The sequence below is a fragment of the Poecilia reticulata genome, chromosome 10, assembly GCF_904066995.2.
Source record: "Poecilia reticulata chromosome 10, P_reticulata-male-v2, whole genome shotgun sequence".
Taxonomy (NCBI): domain Eukaryota; kingdom Metazoa; phylum Chordata; class Actinopteri; order Cyprinodontiformes; family Poeciliidae; genus Poecilia; species Poecilia reticulata.
The window spans coordinates 19,100,728-19,120,273 of NC_088839.1; the positions used below are offsets into that span (position 1 = coordinate 19,100,728).

The window sequence follows — 19,546 nt, forward strand, 5'->3', positions numbered from 1 at the left end:
ACTTGTTGCCTTAAAAAACCTGTTAAAGTATATATATCAAGAGATTAATGTCATAATAAGACATGACAAGAAACAGCTTTAATGTTTTTAACAATAGACTTAGTGATGGTATCTTTTTATTATTATTTAAGTTTGTAATAATTTGTCTCTAACAAGAGCTTGCTCCCTCAACTTTTCTCTCAGTACCGTTATGATTCAGCGTCCAAAGGCGTTGAGTGAAGGTGAATTTTTAACGGAAGAATAATTAAACAAGAACTTAGGATACCAGAAGGGAGCAACGGGGAGCAGAAACAAACAGGAACCAGGTACATAAAGATAAGGAGAAGAATTCAGCAGTGAGTGACTGGAGCTTTTACCAAAGGAACTTGGTGGCTGGCAAAGAGCATGTCGCTGATTTGTAACTGGGTGCAAGTCGAGATCTACCTTTCCATCTATCTAGTGGAAGTGGTGATACCCTAAAAATTGTCTGCCAACCACTAATAAATCAAAAGAAGAAGAAAAATTGGGTGCAGGTGAGGGATGGCAAGGAGGAGCAAGGCAGAGTAAATGATGCAATTCTAAAAGAATAAAGAACTAAACGCAAGGAAAAAATAATAAATATGAACTAAAACAACTAAGATCAGATTGATCTAAAATAAATCAGAAACAAGGTTGTTATAATAAAAACATGAATCACAAAAGCAGCACAGAAAACAACTTAAAACTACAAAAAAACAGAAAAAAACAACTCAAGATATGGACAGTTACCATATTTTTAACTACAGAATGAGCTACAAACCAATACTGCTTCATTTTAAAGCAGTGTTGGTTTAAAAGGAAGCAACTTTTTTTTTAGTAAAAAGAAAAAGTTGGCCTCATTTTCATCAAACACACAAATGAGAAGCGTTTGTGGACTCTGACTCACTGCTTGTCTACATGCATGTTATTGTGACGATGGAGTCCCTATTTCCCCTGCTCTGCAGCATCCTTCAGCGCATCAGCCTGACTCTGATTTAACCGTTACAAGAACTGCTGCTGTGTGTGGGCCTATTAACAACAGAAAGTTTCATTGATTCTCATCAGCATTAGCATTCTTCTGTGTTACAACGTGCTGAAGCTAAAAATAAAATAGTGTTTTGTTCTTTGAAGATTAAACTTAAAAAGTCCAGAAATAAAAGGTTTGAAATGTTGGGAGCTAAACCACAAATAAAAGTCAATTAACTACTTCAATAATAAACTGTAATGATCAAGAAAATCAAAATACTCTTTGAAAGAGAAAGCCCAATCTTCAAGTTAAAAGTCACATTTTGTTTAAAAGAAAAGTTCAAAAAGAAGTTTGAATATGTAGAAAAAAGTCAGTATGCTCAAAATAAAATTTAATTATAAAGAAAGAAAAAAATACTGAAAAAATAGATACTGAGAAATTGAGTTATTTTGGGGCTCTAATAATGAAATGTAGCAAAGATTGACAATAATCCCAGCTTGTGAAAATTAGCTTGAAGATGTAATACAGCTTTATTCTACATTTGTCATAGAGAAGCTCAACACTGACATTTAAGGCTTCAGAATGGCAAATCACAAACACCGAGTTCGTAGAGGGTGTCTAAGTTTTGTTGCAATCATGAAAAAAAAAAAAAAATATTTGGTCTCTGAGTTTCAGTGTGCAACGATTCACTATCCAGCAAAGTAGTAAAAGTATGGAGAAAATATATGCACATATCTAAATGTACCATTCAGTAAAACTTACATTCTTTTGCAACTTCATTAAGACAATGGTAGAAGGCATGCAAAAGGAAGGAAAAAACTAACTTTTTGGAACCACCTTCTGGCGGCGTTGTGCTCTACTACTTGACATGTTCAATACATACAACATCCAGCAGGAGGAAGCACAGGCTTTCCCTCCAAAGTTTGTGACCTGGTTTCAACCCTGAGCGTCTAGGACATTTTGTTCTAGTCTCATCCATCGTTCCCTATTTTCTCACATGAGGTCAACCGTTTTAAGTAGCTTAACGACCAACTGTTCAGCCAAGTGTGGCCAAAGGAACATATTTCACACTCGTGTGCAGAGCTTGTGACAGATATGTCCTTTTCATTATAAACAAGAGGAACCAAGCCCAGTGTTGTTGTGACATTAAGAACTGATCTGTTAGTGAACTTAGGAACTAAATAAAGCAATCAACAAACAGCACTTCTCCATCAATCATCAGACAAATTTTGATCTATTAATATAAAATGTTTCATTTTTGTTTCCTGAAAGAACTCCTAAATTGGGGCTCTTAGTTTAAATCTGCTGCATTTATTACACATTTCAAATTACACAGCACTGCTGTCACGATATTTTCAGAGGATATTCTTTCGAAGCCAAAGTTCCTCAAAGTTCAGCACAAATCGTTTGTGTTACGTAAAAGCTTTTTGTTGTGTATTTGTGTCGATATCAGTGTTTTTGATCGTATTGCGTTACCGCTAGCTGCTGGATCATGTGGGTGTGTACGTGAGGAGCAGCCGGTGAGATGCTTGTGTGTGGTTTAAACTGCCTTGTGAAAACGCAAAAGCTGTGACAAGAGATCTTTTTTATCACATATCAATGTTTTTTTTTTTCAGTTGAATATGTCTCTGTTCACAAAAAATAGAATTCAAATGCATGGAGTAGGTCTGGGACAAGATGTACAGCAGCAGGTGCAGCTCTCCTATAAATGCATATTTCTTCTTTTTTTTTATTAAAGTTTTATAATCTTGCATAAGGAGCATTTTATATAAATGTCAATCTGGTTATTGATACTGCAGCTACATTATACCCAGGTGTATATCATAACAACAATCAAACAGCTACAAGCCCCTTGCAAAAATAGCCCACAGTAGGACAAAATGTACAGAGCAGACACCACTAAACCCATGAAAGCCTTCGACAGTCAGCCAAAACACCAGCCTTTGTTCCCCGTATCGCAAATCTTCTCAAAACCTGCATGAATCCTTGTGGTTACAATGCAGGTCAGAGACATCCAGGGAAATGAGACGCGCAGTAAAAATTTTGTGAAACAATTACGTCTGCGCAAACGAAGCCAAGTGAGAAACAACACAAAGGCAGGGGAGTCCTTGTGATGCTTTGTAACAGTTTTCTTTTTGGCACACATGCCACTGTACCACAGGCCAGGCCAATTACACAACCACAGTTGCTACAATACTTGCTAGTGACTGTGCAGTTATCTTAGGTCGTCTTCAAACTCTTTATTGAAGGTTTCGTCCCTCGTCTCTCAAAGAAAAACATGTTGTCTGTGCTCTTGTCATCAGCTTTGCTGCGGCTGCTCAGCAAAGTGAAAGCAAGTCGTGCTCAGAACATGATGTCCTTGGTTGGCTTTTACAAAAGGAAGTGGCTGAAAACCACCTACACACAGACACACGCAGCATCTGCCTTCACACATGAAATGACATGATTGATAATAGGACGTCGTGCATCTGTTGACGGCAAAAAGAAACTAAGCTGAAAACACTTTTGTGGAAAACATTTTCTGAACTTCAGTTGCGAGTTTCAATCTGCGGTCAAGGATTATGTAACATTACATTTATTACAATACACCGCTGGGATAAAGGGTAGGAAGAACTCAAAGGTGAAAATATTGTATTTCAAAAAAATTAGCTTTATCTTCTTGGCAGTGAATTCCACACATTTCAACATTAGCAAATTTCTATAAAGTCATTGCATCACATGCAGCATTTATTTCTTTAAAATACCACTTGCTAAAGAAAATCGTAGTTATGCTTTGGATCATTGTTGAAAGCTGCATAACAAAAGCAAATAGTTGCTGAAGGGCCCTTGCAGAGCTACTGTATTTCACAAAAAAAAAAAAAATCTCTGAGCTTCCTCTCAGATCAGAAGCTGCTGTTCATCTGACCTGAAGGGCAAAGAATGTAAGCATAGGTGGGTAAAGGTCATTCGAACACTTAAAAACAAAAATAAGGATTTTTAAAATGAACACCAACATGTACAGACAGTCAGTGAAGTGAGACCAGAATAGAGGTGATGAGTTGTATTTTTGGCACTCCAGTTGAAAACCTTGCAGCAGCTATTTGACTCATCTGCAGACGAAAAAATGTCTTATCTCATTGGTGGTTGAAGTGGTGAAAGACAGCGAATCACACAGCTAATCGGACAGACAGACCCCTGTTTTAGCTCGATAAAACAACTCAAACTGCAGATTTCTATATTTATGTAACCCAACACAACATTAATGCGTAGTAAACATCTAGACTTACACAACGGTGGTCTAAGTCTACAAAAAGTTATGTCAGCCAACTCTATCAGTTTGCCTTATCAACTTGGACTTATCAGTCTGTTCTGCTGACAGTGCATTAAACTTTTAGATCTTGTGATAGGTCGTCATTTGTCCAGCACCACTGAAGCTGGTACATCCACGAGCATCTCTGAGTGTTTTGGTTGCTTGAAAGATGTCCCAGTTACATCATAATCAGCTTTACGTAATCACAATTACTTTGTGAAGTAACATGGTAACACTGCAGTCTTTACATATTTCTACTAAACAGTGTTTTATTCCACGAAATATTTTCAGTTTGAGTTTTTTATTTATTTTTTTTATTTTTTGTATGTAAAATAGCTGAAAGAGGGATTCTTGTTTCAGTAGCAGCAAGCCTCTTTTCAGGAGGTGTGAGTTTGTTGAAGGGCCAAAATGCAGACTGGAGCTGGAGCATGGATCACGTTAAATGTTTAATGAAATAAACAAAACAAAACAAAAAAACAGGCAGAATTACAAGGTAAAATTAGACGAAAAAGCAAGGAGTGTGAGCGGGAGAAAAATGGCACAGGGGGTGACGGAGAGCACTAGAGAACTACAGGAGCAGGAAATAAATCTAATGAAATAACTAGACAAAAAAACATAAACTACAATATATAAGAAAGGACTAATAATAATAATAAATAAACACAAGTAGAATCACTAAAAAGGAACTGATGTGAAAAAACAGAAACAAGACAGAATAAATAGAGATAAGAAACTAAGGAACACAAATAACAAAACAGAACAAACTAAGACAACTCATGTTAACATGGGTTAATTCAGATACAAAAGTTACATTTTCCAGACACAACTCACCTAAAACATGCATACGTTTATAATTTGCTTTTATTCATAAGGTCTTACTCGACACATGCGGCTCGTCTTCTCTTGTCCTTGTTGGCGATAATTCATCTGGTAACATATTTCAATTAGTTCCAGTTGTAAACAACACAAAGTTAAAGATTTTCAGATTTGCTCTGGACATCATAAAACACATAATGACACATCTTCTATTGCCTCAATGACAGCAGGAGGAGAAGGTTGTATGTCACAGACGATTTATCTATGTCCTAAGTAGGTGTCACCATAACAGAATAAAAAAATTAAAAAAAACTTTGATTTTAGCTATATCTAATCAACAAAATAATAATCACAAACTATATTTCAGATTTGAAAGCCAAGTACAAAAACAGTAGATCTTGACACAATCACAGGCAGTATAGAGAAGCTGAGTTTTGTCAGAGACTCTCAGCACTGATCATTTTTAGCTGCTGTGACTGAACCCAAAGTCGACACCTTGGACTGGAGCTGATATCTTCACAGAACCTCATGTCAAAAACTCTGAACCAGCATCACAAGAAGACTCTTCAGAGATCTGACTTATGTAAATACTTAGCGTACTATTTATAAATGTTCACAAATATGAGAAATTATACTTTCTCTATATATTCTTCATAAAAAAACAAATTAATTCAACCAAAGGAAAAGCCCTGCAGTCTTTCAATTTTTATGTTTTCAAAATTCTCTTTAAAACATATTTGATGACTTTTACTAAATAAGTAAAATCAATTATTCTTATTTCTTTCTATATTCTTGGAAAGAAAAAAAAAATCCTGGAAAATGACGACCTTTAGGCACAACAGCAGACTGCTGACATTCATCACTGGTGGTGTGAGTGTTACAGTTCACACGCCATGCCGTTACCCTCGTGATGAATGGCAGCACTTTGCTATTGTTTACCGGGTAGTTTCTGGCAAAACACTTTATGAAATATGAGTTGGTCATGAGTGCACCTGTACAATCCTTTTTTTTTTTTTTTTTTTTTTTACATTTCTTATTTATTTGTAACTAAATTTTACTTATTATTTATTTGTTTGTTTGTTTGTTTATATACCAGCTTTAGGAGACAGATAACGATGTAACCTAAATAAGAAGTGAGGGCAGGGGAGACTTTGCAAAGACAGAGAAAACACCGTTGCGTAAACACACAAAGACACACGCACACAGACACACACACACACACACACACACACACACACATAAACAATGAGTGGTGAATTATCCCAGTTGTCTCTATAGCCCAGATGCAAATCTACCCAAATAGCGGAGGCACGCAAGCAGCAGCCGTCTGGGCGTTGTGCCATGCTGCAGAAAGGAGACACAGTGTGCTGAGGACAAGCGAGGTCATGCTGTTTTCCTTCTCAGCAGGTTTAATGAGCATGAATCTGAAAGGACAGGGGCATGTGGTCTCAGGAAAATCGAAATAATAGGGAGGCATAGAATAACTCTCGTGATATGTAGTCAGTGGTGCGTGTACAGCAAGAAAAGAAATATGAGCAGTAAATTGCAAGTTGCTTTGTTAGAAAAGTTCCTGAAAAGTGAAAAGCTCGTGAACTCTCTGCTTTAAGGCGTAAAAGTGCATAAAAAAATAGTTAAATAAATAAAATGCTGTGGACTGCAGGACTTTCCCAGAATCCGTTGGTGAACCACGTAATTAATACAATGCAAATTTGAGGAAAATGGCAACAAATGCTTTTAATTAGGCCACAGTCTTTCTTTCTTTCATAAGTGTGCAAAACAATGTCAAACAAACCTGTGTAATCTGACTCGACATCCACAACAATTATTATACTCAGGCACACCCAGAAGAATGCATTTAATGTGTCTGGAGTCTGGCTGTTTGTGTGACATTTGATCGCTGAGGCATTTTGTTTGCAACTTTAACAAACCTGTGGGACTTGACCAAGACTGCACCTAAAATGTCCACCTCTAGGGGGCTCACCACCGGCAGAATCCCACTTAATTTTCACAACTGGCAAACTAACTGAGCATTAGGGGAGCTTTTAAATGTTATTGAACTAGAATAACAACAGCACAGACACATCGGGCAGAAAATAAGTGAGGATGTTTGCATTTTTGGAACCTTATTTATATATTTTAACCTTTTTCAGTAACCTCACATTTTAACTCAACATTATCAGTGTCTGTCAACAAGGACGATGAAATGTGAATATGATGGACGCATAAAATGGAAATGAAACACTTTTAATTGCTCTGTTAGTGCTTTGTGGCCACCTGAAGGTAAACGTCAGGCCTGCAGAGGGCCCACTAACATTACCTTGTTACCTGAGTCTGTTCAGTGGTGTTACATCAGACCAACCTCTTCTCTGCAATGTTCTAAGTTTACATCAGATTTCTTGGCTGATGCAAGACTTCTGGAGGTAGATTTTTTTTGTCATCTGCATGTGATTTAACATATTTTCTTAGTGCCAGTGTTGGTGAGAAGTATGTCTTCCACTTCTGCCCACCAGCAAAAATAAAATGTTACAGCCCCGGTGTGAAAATTAATGAATGCAAAGGAAGGTGCTGCTGGCAAACGTGTGCATCCTGAGTGAGGTTTTCTTGTAGGTGAAGGTTGGGGAAACACTTGCAGCTCTTGCTGATGTGGTGCTAGAATGTGGTGACATTTAAGCAGTGTTAGTTGGGAAGGCAGGTGACTTGTGCCAGCAGGAAGCTCTGACAACCTCCGTCCTGTGTCCCAGAAGGTGTCAGGTCACCCAGGTTTTACGCTTTTGCTTTATGTTCCCAGGCTGACCATTAAATATTTATGTTCAATAGATTTCCTTAGCTTTTTCTCACGAAACATGCGTGGGCTTTTTTCACTTATTTTACACAACTGCATCAGGTTTAGGTTTGCAAATTAGGTTGCACACAAAGACTGCTAGGACAAGATTTATTAGCTGTAATTCAGATATCCGTCTTACTCAGCGTTTTGATTATTTTGGCTTTTGTTGTTAAAAAAAAAAAAAAAGACCCCCACCTTTTTGACCTCTCTCTGAGTAACCCCCTGGTAACAACCGTGTTATTGGTGCTCAGAGGTTCTGCATGAGGCTAAACCTTTTCCCTGAAATGTGTTCATGCAAGTAATACCTTAGACTCATGAACTCGGTGTTGCTGGAAAACCCCATGGATTTAGTTTCACTTTAGTACTCAGCTTGGTTGTCATGTGATTAGCAACATTGGCCAAGAGGAGAGTGGCTTTCACTTACCGTAAATGGACACGATTTCAGGAATTCAAATTGTTAATTGACATTATGTAATTGTTTAAAAAAAAAAAAAACATCCTCAAATTAAGCTCACAAAAAAGATGAATTATATTAAATACTAAACTATTCCTTTCATCATTTGGTTTGACCTGTTTTTTTTGTTTTTTTTTGTTAAATCCAACAAAAAATAAATCTGCATACAATAAAATACACAAAATCTTTTTCTTTTAACCCATATGCAAAACTTATGTCGTACTTAACTTGTGGCAAGCAAACAACCGTGGCACCTTACGACAGCGTTTTACTCGCTCAGCTAAGTTAAAAAGTGCCAGTGGAGGTATTTTCGTCACAGGAAGCAGAGCCACCCTAAGGCTGGGTCCCTCTTTGGTCGGTGGGTTGTTTCGCCACTGTACGTGATTGTTCCCACAGATAAAGGGAAGTTTGCGGTTGCTGAAAACTCGCCCGAGCGCTTGCGCATCACATCTGTGGGGCGTGATGGGAAAACATCTGAAGATGTCACCTCACTGTCACGTGGTGAACTTCTGCATTTCGTGGCGGTATAAAAGCACAGCGAGTTATTCCTGTGCTCAGTGTTCAGAACATGTCCGAGCTGAGTAATCACAGCAGAATGAGTGTGGGTGGAAATGAATAAAGTTAACTAAACAAATAATTGACATGTTGTTTAGCGACTCTTGAAGGACTTCAACAATCAGCATACTGAAGGGCAATACAGTACAAAAACTACATATTCATTGTTTAGAGGTGTTTTTAATTCAATAATCCTTTAAGTTATGAACATAAAGGTTAGGTATTTAACTATATTTTGTCATTTTTTTATTTGGTAATGCACTGCACTTAAACCTTTTCATATTTTGTTACCTTACAATTTCAAATAGAAATGCTTTTATTGGGCTTTCATTTGGCAGACCAATACAAAACATTGAATATTTGTGGACAGTATGGACTTTTAAATTAAACTGTGTCATGCATGTGTCATATTCAGATATGCCTTATGTCTTATGGGCCTCTAACAAGTTTTTGTTCATGATTGCCCAGTACTTATATCCACCCTGTTTCACTCTGACTTGTTTGCCTACCTCTGTGGAAAAAGAACATCACCAGGTTTCATAATGGAGTTGGTGCATCCAGAGTAATGTGCAGTTTGTTTTGGTCTCAACTAAGCAGACCAGGATTCTTCAAAATTTGCTGTGGCCTCTACAAAGCTTGTGGTGAACTGAAAACGGTATTCTTCTATTTGTTTTTGTTGTTGTTGTTGTTTGTTCATTTTTGTTCTCCTAATTTCATCTGGATTTTAGTAGATTACTTATAAAGAAAATGTGTTGTGCTGGGTTGTATTTCACAGTGTCGGCAAAAAACGGATTGAATACATTTGCATTCCAGACATAACTGTATTAATTGAAAGTTTGCAGATCATCCACTTCACTCTTAGGCACGGCTTTACATTGGTCAGTCAAATAAACGCATTGTACCTGGGGGGGAGCCAGTTGCATCACAACATTTGGGAGGGTACAGAAAAATAGGTGTGGTGATGCCTATGATTGCATGAATGCATCTGTTCATGTTTCTGCCATTCAACATACTTTAAATGCCATCTCCGTGAACTTGTTTGGTGAAACCGATATGTGCATCAATACTTACCCAGATACAACAACAGAGCCGTACTGCAGCATCAGGATTACAGATGAAAACAGCTGTTAACATTTTGATCTGAAACGATTCCCCCAGCGAGTTCCTCAAATCAAAACTGTCCTCCTTTGATTTCTTGGGTTTCTCTGTAGATTGCACAGAGTGTATGATCCCACTCATTTACTGCCCTCTGCAGAGTCCAATTAAGACTTCTGCAGAAAGAAAACATCCGTCGTCTGCTGCCGTATAACTTGGTTTTTGCTAGTTTGTGCCAGAACAACCACTGGGGACATAATGGGGCACAATTTGTCAGATGGAGAGGAACTTGGCATGCAGTTAAAAAAGAATATTTTATACTCCTACTAGGAGTATAAAATATTAGCAGATATAAAGCAGAACAAACATGGCATAAACAGGCTAAAGTTTGTTGTTTTCTTTCAAACCTTGAAGGTTTGTAAAATAGTGCTCAGAAATTCCCCTTGGCACCACACAAGTGACTAAAATAGACCTACCAGCTATTACAAAAAGTTTAATTTTCATGTTAAATACGGCTATGTGCACGCATTCCTTACATTAACTGTTTTGGGCAACGTCTTTATGATAGATGAGGTTTTTTTTTTTTTTTTTTTTGGGAAATATATCTCCAGAACACAACATTCCCCACAAGCCCAAACCACACAGCATTTTTCAACAGGTCTTCGTAATAATAAATTGCTAACTGCACACGCTCATGTTATTTTATGTGACGTCATCTCCTCTCTAAACTGTGCAAACAAGCTGTCCTGTGCTCGGCTGCGCAGCCAGACTCAAATGTCATCACCTGAGGATTACCCCTCCCTGAACTGGCTGTTGGCTCAACGCAGCTGGCAGCACAGAGGGGCACATGAACGTACACACACCAGCACAGGAACATCTCAGGATGGACACAGTAATGCGCACATCAAGGAACATCTAGGATTTTTGCTGATGTTCGATCTTAAAATTCGACTACGTACAACTTTAAAGCAACCACTTGTGTTTAAAATGTATGGATGCTAATGGTTTACATACACGGCACACACTCGTAAACACTCCTGAAATCATCAGTCCTGCGAAAACATACCACAAGTACAAACCACCTGTGTTCTCACCTGCACCTGCACGAGTCTGAAACCATGTTTTGGCTTTCAGTGGGGAGACACTGGTAATTGGTCATTTGTTTTTTTGTTTTTTTTTTACTTGTCTGGGGACATTATGTAACTTTAGCAATTTCACACAAGGGTAAACATAAGTCCCTAATTCACCAAATGAGCTTATGAAACTGCCTCCTTAACGCTGCAGTGACTCTGAAAATGATTTGATATTTGCTAGATACATTGCCTTGCAAAAAGTATTCATACACCCTAGACTTTATTTAGATTCACCATAATACTGCCATAAACGTTGTTGTATTTTATTATCATTTTATGCCACCGACCAAAACAAGGTAGTGTGTAAATGTGAGGTGTGAGGCAAATCAATACCGGCTTTCAACATTTTTACAAAGGGAAATTTTAAACTTTAGTCAGCCTAAAGTTAAGAATAACTTTAGGGTGTTGGTGTTGTCATGGATCCATTGACAAAGATATGAGCGTTTTGAGATTGACAGTTAAGGAATGCGCCACTTTCTGTCGGATCATTACATAAAATTATGATAAAAATCTTTCTAACAGGACAACATTTAAATAAATTTGCTCTTATGCAAATTTGTATATCCGTAACCATCTGGAGTGACGATGGTTGGAGTTCATCCTGTACCGATATGAGTCCCTCCTGGAGTTCAGAGGGCACGGTGACGCTGGTGCGTAACAGCCTGGCCTCTGTTAGACTGCCCCAGGGCAGCTGTGGCTACCAATCAGTAGCTCACCACCATCAGCAGGTGAATGTGTGGATGGATGAATGAGTGAATGACTCATTGCTTTGGGTTCCACAGGAATAGAATATGTACAGTACAAGTACAGGCCATTTACCATTTTACCATAGCAGTGGCTCAAAGGAGGGGCCCTATTCTGAAATGTTTCATACATTTTGTGAAAACACAGTTCCTAAAGCTCTAAGTTGCATTATTCACGTATCTGTGAAATCACAGTGGCTTTTCTCAAGGGTTTAGGTGGATCCTCAAGATGTTAGTTCTTTCTTGGAAAACCGTATGAATTCCTTCAGCTTTCATGATATGACCAAATAACTTGCCAAATGCCATCTTACTGTAACAACTGACTGAAATCTTTGTTCCCCGTTGAGTAAGAGTTTTTTTGAAATTTTCCCACACCCTGAAATAGCTTGCAAAACAACTTTTGAGTGTGAAAGTATTTATGCATCTTGAATTCAGTCCTCAGATGCACTAATACAACTAGACATATTTGTCCAGGTAGGAATAAAAATGCCCCCCCAACTCTTTTAATAATCCTTTCATCCATCCATCCGTTATTTAACATGCTTATCCTTACAGAGTCTCCAGGGGGCTCGTATCTATCAGCCGGAGGCGTGGTACACCCTGGAAAGGTCACCGGTTCATCAGAGGGCTATCTTAATAATCATTTTGCAAATCTCTCTTACCTCTCAGTGATTAGTAAAGTCACTTCTCATCCGAACCAAAATGCTTTTCTTGGTTAGGATGAGAAGTTACATCCTGATTTAACTCCTCAAGAGTGATGTGGACATATTTGAAAATACAATGTTACCAAATCAGAGAGGATAGAAGCTTTGTACCAATTTGTTGTTTGGTCTTTGCTCTATTGCCTTTTTCTTGCATCAGATTTCAGCTTTGCACTTTGTGAATCAATATTATTCCAAAATTCCCACGCATGTGCTTAGGAGGATCATAAGTGCTCATAAGCACATCAGCAGTGTCTTTACCTCAGCTTCTTCTTGCATTTAAATTATACACTTTGTTCCACTCTCCATCCTCCTCTGTCTGTACAGACTAATCACTTATTTTGCAAACGTCCCTCTATAGGAGGTAGTGGAGGATAAGGCCATGAGTAGTGGCCTGTCATAAGGTGTTGTGAATGGCTGAGCCGCTTTTGCCAGACACATCCAAGGTTGTTAGCTGTCTGGATCCACGACTTAATCCATGAGCTGGCAGGAGTTAATAAGGGTTTAGAGGCAGGAGACTGCCTATTTAGCCAGGGCCTGCTTGTTCCCGTAAGGGTGATGTGGCATTAAAGAATGTTGTTCTCTATTCAAATATACAGACATGTGCATAAGATTGCAAGGGTTCTGGATTTCGTCTTTCACAACTCTTTACTCTTGAATATCTGTCCCTGTAATTCCTCCTTCCTCAATACAGGCAATAGTTGCTGTTTATTCTCCTAAAGAAACAGCATTCCCTATACTTCATAGAAAAAAAGAAAAGAAAACGCATCCCAGCCTGTTGTTCCATTCTAGGTAACCCTTCAATGCAAGTTGATAAAAAAAGTGGGCGTAAGCTTCCATATTTCAATCCCCATGAAATTTCCCGTAAAACACTGACAGGTGCAATCATTGAGCCCTTTATAGCTGACCGCCTAAAGCTCAGGACAGGAAGTTGGATGATTTTGCTGCCAGAATCCCAGCATCAGCAGGAAAAAGCCTGGGCATGGCACTGGAAACGACTCCTTCCTGAGCCAAAGGCGTGTCGTGCACCCAAATCCGTGCACTCACACAATCACACTGTGCTAGCTGACAATTATAAAGCCTCTCTCACACACACATATGCACAGAGCAGCATGGGGTTGTTAATCTGATGGGCAAAAATATGACTCACTGTACCTGTTCAGCTCCCTCTGAGCTGGGCTGGGAATCACAGTGCGTCATGCAAAGCAAGAAGCATTTCGTCCTGCATTTCACGCCCACGAAGGCCTCTTGTGTTTCAGCGGTAACTGTCAACTTCAAAATAGAAAGATATATGATACAGGGTGACTAAACCTTAGTTTTACTTTTTCAAAACCTGTTATAGGTTGCAAAAGACTTGAGACTTTTGAAAAAAGATACAGCTTCCAACAGGACAGCGCCCTTAAACATGCAACCACAACTACAATATAATGCTTAGATCGAAGTGTGTGTGCGTGTGTGTGTGTGTGTGTTCAAATGGCCCAGTCAAACTACAAAAGATCTGTGAAAAGAACTGGAAATTTATGTTCTCAGGTTGACTCTATCCAACCTGACTGAACTTTAACACTTTTGCAAATAAAAAAATCAAATCTCTAGATATCGCTACACATGGAGTGCTGAGAAATGTCACTATAATGATCATTTTATTTTTGAACAATAATGTCACAACTAGATTCTATACACACTTCATCTCAACTCTCACATGTTGTTCTTTTTCTACAGCAGCTGCTGTTGCTAATCAGATTGTTTCTATTGAAGGAAGTGAAAGGGCATGTCTCAGTTATCATTTCCTTCTACTTTGAACATTTTCTTCTTTCGTGCAGCACGTAAAGTGTTTTTAATATCAGCACGTATGACCCTTAGAAATCCTGCATCATGAACACTAAATAAACAAAGAATTTTATGTAAGAAGCCGATCAAAGCCCAGTTGTAAAGTGGTGATTATGTCTTTCTGACTAAGTCAGTGTTGTGAGTTGAAAGATGATTTCAGATATGATTAGGTAGAAAACATGGAGCTTTGTCAGAGGGGGCAGTTGACTGCAGGAGACAGTTATCAGACCGTCAGAGAGGTGGATGTAATTCTCATTGACAGCGATAATGAAGGTTTTCATGGTCATTTCACACATCATGCTGCATAATGCTTAATAACTGTTCATCTGTAACTTTACCTCCATGCTCATTTGGATTGCAGGTATGTTATATCGACTGACCTCAAAGTGATAGGTGGGCAAATTAAAACTAAGGGTGCAGTGAGGTGGAACTGAAACTTCTTTTTTTTTTTTTTTTTTTTTTTTGCACAGCAAAAAAATTCAGCTCAGAGTTCACACCAACAAAGCACAGCAAAAAGAGTTGCTCAGCTGATGATTATTGTCAAAATAAAAAGTAAGTAAATAATTTTAATTGCTTTTGCTGCTAGCGGGATACATCGATCCTTTTTATGACATAGAATGTGGAAATTCACAACATTACTTGCAGTACTTTTTTTAAGAAAGGATTTATGCCTCTTGAACTTTTCTGTATTTTGTAATATTACAAGCACATACATTTGCCCATTCTTCTTAGCATACTTTATAACACAAGCTCTGTCACACTGGAATAAAAAGAATGAATGTTCAAGTTTTGCCCAAGTTTCTCAATTGGACTTAGGTCTGGACTTTGACTAGACCAAAGCATTGGTGTGTTGTGATTCCATCCCATCCATGAGAGCCGTCCCTGCTCTCATGTCTCATATTGTCTCTTAAAGCTCTGACTAGCTTCCCTGTCCTGTCCTCCCACAGAATGGTGCTGCCACTACCATGTTCAACAGTGGAGTTAGCTTGCAGAAGATGAAGAGGTGTTCATTTTCTGTGAACCATAGACATGCAATTAGATTTTGGTCTAATGTGAGCACCTTCTTCCATATCTTTGTTGTTTCCATCACATGACTTGTGGCAAACTTTCAATGCGGCTTCTTTTGTCCTTCTCTGAGGAATGACTTTCTCTTTTTCCCCTCTTTCATAAAAGCCAGGTTTAAGAAGTGAATGATGGATAGTTGTCCTTTCGACAGATTCCTCCATGTAAAATGTAGATTTTGCTACATCATAGTAAATATATTTACTACAAATAATATAATGTAGGGAGCAAATAATAGTGAATTTAACATTTCTGGATGACCATAGCAGAGAGTTTTTTTTTTTTTTTTGTATTTTATAGTAGTAATGTTTATTTTAACAAAGGTTTGTAGAACAAACTAAAGTCAAATAATGAGCTATTTGGTTTAACAGAGGTCTCTATTTTGAAGCTGCAGCTAACTGTACCTAATAATCACGCAAATCCTTTCACAGCAGAAGTGTAGCTGTCAGAAGGCCACATGCTGACTTGTTTTCACTCCTTATTCCACGGGATAAAGAATGGTAATAAGACTTGCGTCTTCAACCCGTAGTTTAAGTAAAGTCATAGGAGTAAAAGTTTAAGTCAAATCTGAAGTTTTTATTTTTGCGGCCTGATTGAAACCCAACTTTGAGTCTCAAACTGGATTCAACATTTCTGCCTTATGTTGGTTTAAGGCTCTAAATCATGTTGCAGAATCTCAGCTCTTATTAAAGTAAATTTTAACCTTGTCTAATTTTCTGGGTTGAAAAATATGAATAGCAATGTATTTATGCACAATTGTAGTAGTTAAGTGTTTCCAATGTACTTTCCCCTCTTCAGGGAGAGCTAAACAAAGGGAAAGGTACACGACTCGCTCATGACGTTATTTGGATATAATTAACAGCCACAGCTTTGCTTCTGTGGACCTCAGCTATTAATCAAGCTTAAAATGGCTGCTGTAGGAAGCAGGTCTCACACCCACAGCAGAACTCCAATATCACGTCTCTTTTTGGCTCAATCCACCCTCATCAGTCTTCTTCTGCTGACTGCCACACCCTAGCATTAGCCTGTTCCTCACGTCTAACTTTCCTCACCTCAACAGTCTCCAAGGAACTAAACAGAACACCATTAGAGCTGGAGATGACAAACAATGCCAGCAGCTACCCGGGCGCAGCCACGTTCAGGGTCTAAGAGTTTATAAGTCCTTACAAGGTAATTGCCACACTTGGATAAATGTATTTGTACTGTTCAGCTCACATGCCTCTCTGCACACCTTCCGAGGTCACATGGATAGTTGAACAGGCACTTCACATTCTGTAAACACTCACTGGTTGTGTATTAAACAAAATCCTATGTAAATTCAAACTGTGCGCTTTCAGATGCAAACCTGTACATTCGGCTATTTAGGACAAACAACATCCCAGATAGGTTAGCACAAGACCAAAGATGATCGATTTGCATAGATCTGTAGAAATTGGAAAATGATGCTAAGTTGTGCAATTAAGCATCACGCACATTTTCCCAGTTATTTTGCATTTGGTGCAGATTTGATTTATAGGCAGCAACTTAGTCCTCACACAATTAAAAACATCTTTCTCAGAGTGGCATTTCTCACTCCAATCTTTGTTGTAATTAGCTTGTTTTCGCGAATGTTATTTTGTTGGCAAAATAAACATTTCCTCCGTTCAACACTTTAATTTGAGTTTGATGTTGTGGCAGTTTGAAGTCCAAAGTATGTGACGCTGGACTTGAGTCTGAGACTCTGATTTGCGCCAAAGACATTCTGTTTCTTTTTCACTTCCCTCTGCATGTGAAGTAGCTGTGTGAGTGTTTTTTTTTTTTTGTTTTTTTTTCCGCAGCCTTTTGGCTGGTTCTCTGCCAGTGACCGTACTTTGAACCAGCAGCAGCTGGGGCGCGAGCACAGCCAAAGATAGATGACTTGCTGGTGCTGAAACCAGCCCCTTTCTCTCTCTCTCTCTCTCTCTGTATCTCTCTCTTCTCCAGTCTGCTTGCTTTTGGTCTATCTCTACCCTCCTCTTTCCCTCTGCGCCTTCTTTTCATCGTCCTGTTCCTCCTTCAAGCAGCTTTACAGCTCCCTGAACCACAGACCTGTGATGCTAAGCTCATTTTTCTTTGACCTATTTTCTGATGTTTTCCTTCAGTCTTTCAAACTCATAATTACTAAATCTAACTATCAAACTTTATCAGTCTCGACCTCAAATTAATAATATATGACCGATATTTCACAACTTTTTCATAGAAGCTGTAGATGACCTTTATGCAGTTTTTAGTCTGTAAAAATATCAATGATAAGTTTGTACTTCACTAAAATTGTAACCTGATCATATTTCCAAAAGTATATTCTGCTCTCTGTGTAGTAGTGGTGTTGGTAGTGACTACTGCGTTGTCACTGTAGAAACTACTTTAAATTGTGTTTGCACTCAGACCAGTACAACACACTCCAGAATGTATTGCCACCGATAATAAATGTGTAAAACACTTAATTGTTTTGAAGTCACATAATCTTTCCCAATAAACAAATACAAATATAACTTTTTATCTGTGAAATTTCATGATAGCTACGAAACCTCACGTTGTTTAAATTTTGAACTAATGCCATATTAAAAGAGCGATTTAAAATTTTTGAGCTCGACTTTTTTGATAGCTAAGCTAAAACATTTCATATCATAGAAATGTTTTAGCAAAATCTCTGACTCTGCAAGTGATAGGACATATCCCAGTTCCTAAATATAAATATACCTGCAACACTTGTTTTATTTGTCTTCTTTACTAATCCCTGACTTGCTATTTCACAGGATATAAATGTGGAGGGACACAATGAAGGAAACCTCTGGCTGTAAGCTTGAAGCTGAAGTTGTCAACCACCGATTTAAAGCTGCCCTGATCAAAGACAAACTTTGACATGTATGAAGCGATGCCAGACATTTTCCATTACCACCTTTTCTGTGTAATGTCCACTTTGCTCAGGTTTGGTCTCCTGTCTCCTTTCCTAAACCTTAACTGTCTGTTTTCAGCGCATTAACATCCATTTCCTCAAGATGTGCAATCTTCATACTCCATAAACTTGCCCATTTATGGTGTCGGAACAATAATTAAAAGGCACGAGAACACAGTTGTATCTTGCCACAATACACAGTGAATGGTTTGGAGTTTGATAAGGGAGGGAAGAAAATTCTCCAAAACCTATTCACAGAGGAATTAAACAATGAGTCGCATCTAGTGTTAACATGGTGTTCACAACAGCAAACTATTCTAAGACTTTTCCTCAACAATTGTGGGCAACAAAAACTTGTGTGGAAGAATTAAGTATGGTCATGTACGGGGAAAAAAACCCCAAAACATTAATATGATGGAAACGTTGAGGTTATGTTGTTGGATATGTCCTGTTTACACCAATTCTTCTAAATACCATTGCTGTTATTTCCCCAGGCATCTTTTTCTAATAATAGCTCATGCCTCTTCCCCTAAATAAAATGGCTACTAATGAACAACAGATTTCCTCCTCTCCCGCTCCCATACATCTTGTTAGCTGTTTGTTTTGTGCAGAGAGTCCTGCTGAGTAAGATAAAAGGAGGGGCTCTAAACAGCTGCATTTTCCATTTACCTAAAGAGGAGTACTAAACAAATTCTCAACAAGAGATTTATCATCTGAAATATTACAGGTTTTCTGCAGAAAAAACTATAGAGATGCTGAACAGATGTCTAGTCGGTGGTTCAAAGACCTTTTCATCTGGATGATAAAGGACGGAAGTGAACATGCTGCTTTGATATACATCAGTATTTCTTCATCTCTACTGTAAATATACTTTGAGGCTCACTTCCAATGAGCCCAGCTATTGTTAATTCTTCTCTACAAAGCTTTGACTTTTCTGGTCAACATAAAACCATAGCTTCTTTTTGGTTATAATTTATATGTCACATATTTTACTCTTTTGCAACCAGTTTACATTTTCCTATCTGGTAAAAAAAATTAAAAATCACTCACAACATTGAACTACAAATAAGGGCATAAAATCTTTCAGAAGACAGAGCTTCTGGCTCATACTAAACATTTTTGCGTCTTAAGGGATTTAGCTCTCAGAGGCAGATGAAGCACAGCTTTGT

At 38.2% G+C, this 19,546-nt stretch overlaps 1 long non-coding RNA gene across 1 annotated transcript; it reads left to right on the top strand.

The window, feature by feature from the left end:
• The first annotated feature begins 13,408 nt into the window (after positions 1-13,408).
• On the top strand, positions 13,409-18,481 carry LOC145553188 (uncharacterized). The gene is made up of 2 exons (XR_014089457.1): positions 13,409-16,633; positions 18,238-18,481. It is a non-coding gene; the product is annotated as an uncharacterized LOC145553188 (long non-coding RNA).
• Positions 18,482-19,546: the final 1,065 nt, after the last annotated feature.